At 45.1% G+C, this 8108-nt stretch overlaps 1 long non-coding RNA gene across 2 annotated transcripts in view; it reads right to left on the bottom strand.

The window, feature by feature from the left end:
• Positions 1-40: 40 nt before the first annotated feature.
• Positions 41-8108, bottom strand: part of LOC111739584 — a 14728-nt gene continuing 6660 nt past the window's right edge. Inside the window, exons 3-4 of one of the 2 annotated variants that reach the window (XR_002780313.1) lie at positions 311-518; positions 41-218 (exon numbers count right to left, since the gene is read on the bottom strand). This is a non-coding gene — a long non-coding RNA (uncharacterized LOC111739584). The remainder of the gene's footprint in view (positions 219-310; positions 519-8108) is intronic. The other variant, XR_002780314.1, reaches the window with a different exon arrangement.

Raw genomic sequence — 8108 nt, 5'->3', positions numbered from 1 at the left:
GCGTTTTGGGCACACCCCGAAATGAGGTGCCCCACTCTCCCCCCGCCCTGGCCTTGCAATGGGCACGAGACTCTTTATTTGCTTTTAAAGAAAAGAATCATCCACGAACCTGCAGGTTCTCGGGGCAGGGCCGCTGCCTGGTGACCCACACTCTCGCGGAATGCCTTCCGAGACGCTGGTTCTCCCTTGACAAACGTCTCTCCTCCAGCCCGTTAGTGCTGTCACATGACAAACAACAATTCAGTAATGAATTTAACGTCCTCTACTCAAGAGAAAACAATTTATGGGCTGAGGGAGAACACCGCCTCACAAGCCATGGAGCACTCATCCTGAGGGATCAGGGGCAAGACCGTGTTTTCTAGAATGTTAGAAGAGGCGATGTGAAAACAGGGCAGGCTCAGCCCGGAGGTCGGGGACGTCCACGTGAGGCCAGCGGGTCCTCTCTTCAAGGGCGGGGTAGCAGCGACAGCCAGGCTGGATTGCGATTCGCGCAGTGAGGGTTCCTTGACAGGCGCTTCCTGCGGTGGGTAACAAGTTTAGATTTGTGACCCTGGCTGGGCCGCTGGGGTGGCCTCTGGATCGTGGGCTCTGATGTACGAGTACCTTTATCAGTGTCCTGACTGGCATGTCCGCACATCCCTGGGCACAGATGGTGGACGCAGAGCCAAGGCCCACGGGTCCAGGAGGGGAAGCGTTTCGGGGGTGGGGGGTTGATCTGACTTTGTCTCAATGGGGACTTTCGTTGGTTCTCTTCCCTGACTTCACTGCACATTTCAAAACAACGTTCTTTTATGAACAAGCAGCAGGACATCAAATACTTCCACACCCTGTGCTAGAAGCGCTTCAGGCCATGTTGTTCTTTTTCTTTTAAATAGTTCCATGTAAAATCAGATGTTAACTCTCTCTGAATAAACCCAAGTGGAAAGGCTTTTTTTCTCTCTCTCTAATAACACCAATGACAATCAGAACAGGTGGAAAGAATATGTGCCCCGTCACGTCACGTACAGAGCACAATGGCTTAGCAGGAAAAAACTAAGTTGTTACATATGTAACAAACAATTCTTATTTATTGATGGTGAGAAAAATGAACAACAAAGCTTCCAGGGAAAGTACAGCGGGAACTATGGTAGTAGGAGGAATGATTTATGTCTTCGAATGGGGCCTATTTCTTTTATAAATGAATTTTGTTTTGCATCTTGGCCATCACCAGCTTTACCTACTTTTTAAGTATTAAAGCTTGTGTTGGGTCGATCATTTATTGCAGCTTTTGGAAACCTCTCTTTAGCCAGCAAACCACAAAACAGACAGTATATTTCCAGGATTTGCCGCTCGGGGGAGCTGTGTGTACCCCTCAGAATCCTCGGATTATAGAATGCTGGAGACGGATGGGATCCTGGAGGTGACTAGTCCAACGTCACGATCCCCGCCTTGGCCACCCCTACGTCCGCTCAGCATCGCACAGTTGGCCGGTGGTGGAAATAGCTCATTTTTAAAGAGATGCTTTGTAGGGAGACTAGAGACCTAGAATTCTACACTTGGTTTCTTCTCATTTTTTTTCCTAAAGTGCTGCATAAAGGAACTTCATTAACTGATGTGGAGTGTAGGATAGGTGGCTTCGACGACAACACACAAAACACCCAGGAACACTGAAATCTTCATTTCCCTCAAGGTTCCTGCCTCTCCCTGGTTCCTGCTGCACTGCGTTTTCAAACACGTGGCCTTTGCACAGACGGCTGGAAGAGCTCCTACAAGAACGCTAAGTTTTGCTAACGGTGATGAAACCGGATTTAAAATGCTGCACGTAGGGACCTGTCCGTCTGTAGACCTGGAGCTCCCAAAATGTTTGTCTTGAACGTGGTCAAATCTTGAAGGTTTTACGTGAAATGACTGCTCCTTGTCGTGATCACACATTTTCTCCTCTCGGTGAAGGCACAGGACCGGAGGAGAATGTGTGTCTGATCACAAGCAGCAGTTACTTCGCGTGAAATCTTCACGATTTGACCTGAGTTTCCAGACTGGTTCCCTTCCGACGTTTGTTTTTGTTGCTATTACATTCGTTCATTTATTTTGCTTTTAAAGCTTTATGTCACGAATGCCATGCCTTTGTTTTTGAAGAATGAGAAAATACAGATAAAGAAAAAAAATTAAAAGAAATAGAGATCACCCATAATCCTAGAGGTAGCCAACTGATGACATTTTGGAATAAGTATTTCTAGACTTTGTGTATACACGTGTACACACTTAAGTGCATCTTCTTAACAACGAAGACGGGTCACACTGCGTATGCTGTTGTATTGCCTGTTCTTGTCACACGATGTGTCACAGCCTTGGAACCTGCCAGGATTGGCAAAGACACTTCTCTCTGGGCCAGGCTCTTATTTTAAGTCTTTTTAATACCGACAGAAAGAAGTTTCGGGATAACAGAGGTGGGACCCATCTAGTGGATTTTCTTCTGCTCTTCATCCTCTGTTCATGACGATGTTCAGCATTGCTTTCTGCCTTTTGTTGGAAGTGGGATTATTTTCTATTTACAAGCAGCCGTGGCTGTTCCTGCAGTCCTGGCCCTCGGTCTGCTGGCTGCCCACCACCCGCAGCCATACTCCATGAGCATGACTGGGCCAATGACCCAAGGGGGCAGTCTCTTCCACCACTGACATCCAGCACCAAAGCGGTACACGTTACAGTCTGTGAACCACACATCATTATCACCCGAAGTCCCTGGTCTACATTAAGGTTCACTCTTTGGGTTTGGATAAATGTATAATGATACGCATAGCATCATATGGAATCATTTCACTGCCGTAAAAATCTTCTGTGCTCCACTTAGTCATCCCTCCCGGCCCCCAACCCCTGGCAATCACTGATCTTTTTACGGTCTTCATAGTTTTGTCTTTTATAGGCTGTCATATAGTTGGAATCATACAGTATGTAGCCTTTTCCAGATTGACCTCTTTTACTTAGTAACATGCATTTGTTTTCTGTCTTTTTATGGCTTTCATGGCTCATTTCTTTTTTGTGCTGAGTAATATTCCATCATCTGAATGTATCGCAGTTTATCCATTCACTTATTGAGGAACATCTTGGCTGTTCCAAGTTTTGGTATTTATGAATAAAGCTGCTATACACATCTGTATGCAGTTTTTTTTTTCTGTAGACATGAGCTTTCAACTCATTTGGCGAGGAACTTTACGGCTGGATTGTATGGTCAGAGTGTGTTTGGCTTTGTAAGTAAGCGGCAAACTGTCTTTCCGAAGCAGCTGTGCCATTTTGCATTCCCGCCATCCTCCGCACCTCCACGTCCTCACCAGCATTTGGCGTCGTCAGCGTTCCAGATTTTGGCTATTCTCATAGGTGCGTAGCGGTATCTTGCTGTTTTAATTTGCATTTCCCTGATGACACATGATGTTGGCATCTTTTCATGTGCTCGTTTACCATCTGCATATCTTCTTTGGTGAGGTCTGTTCAAGTCTTTTGCCTATTTTTAAATCGGGTTGTTCATTTGCTTATGGTTGGGTTTTAGGACTTCTTTGTGTGTTTTATCAGATGTCTCTTTTGCAAGTATTTTCTCTCAGTCTGTGGTTTATCTGCTCATTCTCTTGACAGTGTCTTGCGCAGAGCAGAAGTTTTAAATTTTAATGAAGTCCAGCTTGTCAATTATTTCTTTCATGGATCATGCCTTTGATGTTGTATAGTTGGTTTTAATAACAAAAACAGTGACAATAACAAGACTAATCCAAAGTGAAATGTTAATTGCCATAAAAGCAATCATTTGGTATCAACTGGAGCTCAGTGGTAATGTTTTATTTGGCATTTAAGGATCCTTCCATGCAAATCACATGTAATGTGAAAACATAAATATTTACAATTGCTTTGTCACTGTAATTATTTCAAGTGAAATGTCTGCAGTAGAAACAGGCCAGGCTGTCAGTCCCGACCGGGGACGAGCAGGCAGCCATCGCTCCCCAAGCTGCTGCTTCTGACGTCCTGCTTGAACTCAAAGTCAGGTTTTATCAACAGAGGTGTTTTTCCCCTCCCTGGGAAGCTGGTCATGGTGCTCCAAGGAAGAACGCCTCTCTTTACTGTTCCCAGCAGCGGGGCCCCCAGCTGCTAATGACTGTACTCTGCAGACATGTTAAACATCAGGATTTGTGGTAGGAGCTGCTATGCCATGGCAAGAAGTGACAGTGAGAGTTAACAAGACAGTCACACTCCTAGGAGCTGGACTCCCATGAAATATACGTCGGGCAGACTTTTGGGCAAAGCGCTGGCAGCGCAGGCCTGAGAGACACTGTCGCCTGTGTGTTTATCAGCTGATGAGCTCAGATGGGTGGGGAACCAAAGAGAAACTCAGAGGAAACGGGGGACTTCTTCAAGGCGGCATCGGGAACCGACAGGGCGTTCTTTCCACTGTGTTCTCTTGGTCAAGGCAGCCACGGTCACGGCCCAGATTCAAAGGGCAGGGCAAACAGATGCCACCTCTTGCTGGGGGTGTCTGTGGCCCCCATCGGTAATTTTTTTTTTTGTTTTTGTTCCCTTGGCTTGGGGGGTTGTTGGGTTTGCGTTGGTTTCGTTGGCTTTTTTTGTTCCTTTGGGGGAATTGTTTCCCTTCTTCCAACCCTGCCCTTCCCGGACCTTAAGTTTTTGGGGTGGGAGGGCCTTTTTTTGCAGTGGGTTACTGGAAGTGGTGGCGAAGGGGGCACTCCTATTTTTTGGTTTCTGGACCCACGTAACTTAGCTCCTGGGCACAGAGTGCCATGCCACCTATAGATTCGGGACATAAACTGCACCCTGAAGAACATCCCAATTTTCTCAACTGGCTCTGAGCAGGCGCTTCAGCTGAGCCTGTACCAGGCTGTCGCATCATGACGGGCCGGCTGCTTCTCGGCACTGCCCCGCTTGGTAGAAGCGGTCACATCTCCTCTCCCCTTAAAGGAGTCCCCTGACCCGAGGCCATGTTACGTTGGGTCTCATTTGGCAAATCGTCACCCCTCCAACGGTGTCACCGGTGGCGGCATCGTGGACAGGGAAGGCAAACGCATATCCAGAGGAGGTCTCAGTTCCAGGGAGAACAAATTGCCGCCTCCTCCAGAGCGGACAGTGCCCAGTGCAATCCGCGTGCCGGCGACGGCTGGCCCGTCTCCCTGAGCGGTGGCTCCTACTGAGGGCTCGGTGTTGTGTGTGCTGTGGGCAGGCTGAGCTTCGGGAGCGCAGCTGCCAGGACCAGCCGTGATGGCGGGGAGTCCGTCGCTGCTGCCCACGCGTGGCCTCCATCCTTAAGTGAGACCGCAGGGCGGCAGCAACCCGTTTTCAGCTCACGCCAGCAGACTGGCCCTGCTGATCCGTAAACCGAGCTCGAGATCTGTTTCCCCTCGGATCTCTCATGGTTGCGCCTGTCCCTGCTGTCCCGTGAGGACGCCGGTGTGAGCTGAGGGAGAGGCCGCCCGGTCGCGGGGCTCCCCTGTGCTCTGGGGGCTCCCAGGCCCGATCCTGAGCGGACCATTCCCCTCAGTGGACGCCGCAGCACGCGCACAGGCTCAGTGAACTTGTGGTGCGCACAGCCTCGGGGAAGCCCCAGGGCAGACAGGAGAGAACCCAGGAGGCACCGGGGGCAACACGCTGTTACAGTGACGTGAGCCGAAGCCATCGCAGAACTGGCCGCCAAAACCACAGCTGGGACCTGAGATGCGACAGGGGACACGAGCCGGGCGCCGGGGCATCCGCGGCATCTGTGTTCTCCCGAACTGATTTGGCTTCTCTGGCCCCGACTGTCCTTTCGGAGAAAACACAGCGGAAGGGGACTTGGCGGGCCTGCAGCCACCAAGGAGCCACGTGCCACCCTTCCGCGTTCCCGCTGTTCAAACACTTCAAGCTTTACTTTGTTTGTGGTCCCCTACTTTTAAGGCTTGTTTCCTATACATATGCCCGATTTTACCCGTCTGTACTCCGGTAAGATGATTTTGGAGCCCCAAAGTGTTTGCAGTTCCTACTGAAGTTTTTAAAACTGAGGAATATGTTTTAATCACTTCGTTAAGTCATTTGAATGTTCTTCTCTGCGCATGTTCAAGTCCTTGACTCATTTTTCTATGGGTTGTTGTTCTTTATCTTATTTTTTCTTTAGGAGCTCTTGTTTATAATGGAAATTAGCTGTTTGTCCCATTTTTGGCAAACATTTTTCCAGGCTTTTCATCTGCTTTTTTATTTTATTATTATTATTTTTTTTGCCATGAAAAGACTCTTATTTTTATGTAGTCAAATTTACGAGTTTCTTTTAGAGCTTCCTGATTTCATGTCATATATTGTAGAGGCTAGACTCGGTTTAGATTGTAAAAATAATTATTTGTTTACTTCTAGTGCATTTATCATTTCCTTTTTTCACGTGTGAATATTTACAGAATTTAAGTATCAAAGGAAATCCAATTAATTATTTTCTTGATGCCTTTTCAGTGGTTCTGGTATTACTGAGCAGCCTATTTCTCTCCACTTACTCGATACGCCACCTTTGGGGTTCCAATTGCTTGATTTGGGCCTGTTTTCGGACATTCTGAGCCACTGCATGCCTGGAATAAATGCCTCTTGATCCTGGTGTATGATATTTTTATGTGGTGTTCAATTATATTTGCTAATATTTTACTTAGAATTTTTGATTCAATATTCATTAAGTGAAATTAGTCTATAATTTTCTTTTGTGTTTGTGTGTGCCTTATTGATCAGGTTTGAAAATCAATAACATATTCACTTCTTTAAAGGATTATGAAAGTTTTCCCTTTTTAAAATATCTCTGGAACAGTTTGAATAGCACTAAAATTATCTAGTCTTTGAAGGCATATTAGAATTCTCCTGCTGCTTTTTTGGGATTAGCTCTTTAATAACTATTTTTTTTCTTTGTAAATTGATCTTTAAACTTTCTAGCTCTACCACAGTCAATTCTGGTAAGCTGTATTTTCTAGAAAATTATCCATTTAATGTAGGTTTGCAAATGTACCTGCATAAAACCATACAACTTAGATTCATGATATATTAGAATAATCTGATTCACTAATCTCCAATCGTCATGTTTTAATTTGTACTTGTGTTTTCTCTCTTTTGCAATAATTAAATCTGCTTTGTTGATTTTTTTTCAAAGGAATCTTTTTATTAGTTCTACTTGGTTTTTAACTCAATTACTTCTGATTTTATCTTTATTGTTTCCTTCTCTACTTTCACTCAATTAACTTTTTGCTCCTTTTCTAACTTTTGAGATAGATGTTTTGTTACTTTCATTTTCATTCAAGCTGAAAATATCTTTTCTCACACCTTAGTGAAGACCATTTACATTTATTGTTACAACTTGAATACTTCTCAAGATTGCCTTAATTCTATGAACATATGAAACGGTTTTTTTTTTTTCGAAGTTCGTAGATTACCCCATTATCTGAATTACTTATGGGAGTGTCACTTGTATTTTGTCTTAGTCTTCACTTACATGGTCTCGTCTCCTCATGCGCCTAGTCTATTTTACGTGTGTACCGCTGTTCACAAAAAAAAAAAAAAAAAAAAATTTGAGGGGGAATAATTTGAGCCTAGAGGATTTACTGGGGCCCTTAGTCTTTGGTGAACCCTAAACCACAATTTTTGTTCTTCAAAGCCCTCTGGGTCTGCTGAAAGCTCTGTTCAGCTCCCTAGCCTTTTATCCATGCTTTCAGATCGGCAGATGCTTCTAGAAGAAAAGCAGCCTTCATGCCAGGTTCACCCTCTGGGGTTCCTAGATCTCGTTCCTATAACCTTACAGCATAGGTTAACTGGTGGCATTTGATGTCTTCAAATACTTCATATATCAGATCCACCATTATTGGGGTAGAACTCCATCCAGCTGAAACACTTTGATTCTCATTTTGATTTCTTATGGAATATAGATTCAGGATTAAAAAAAAAAAATTAAAACGTATTTGTTTTGGATTTTCTTGGATCCGCCACAGGGCAGATAATCATATCGGCAGGGGAGGGTTTGGGGTGGCTTACAAGGCTTCTTAATTCAAGAGTGTCCTCTTCTGTTGCTACAGTGAAGTCCAGCTTCTTTAATAAGAAGTAATCTCTTTTAACTGATATTAATATCATGTAATGAATCTATC

The sequence above is a fragment of the Pteropus vampyrus genome, unplaced genomic scaffold (genome assembly GCF_000151845.1).
Source record: "Pteropus vampyrus isolate Shadow unplaced genomic scaffold, Pvam_2.0 Scaffold51, whole genome shotgun sequence".
Taxonomy (NCBI): Eukaryota; Metazoa; Chordata; class Mammalia; order Chiroptera; family Pteropodidae; genus Pteropus; species Pteropus vampyrus.
The sequence above is the reverse complement of the archived record's forward strand: the minus strand, read 5'-3'. Positions and strand labels throughout refer to the sequence as shown.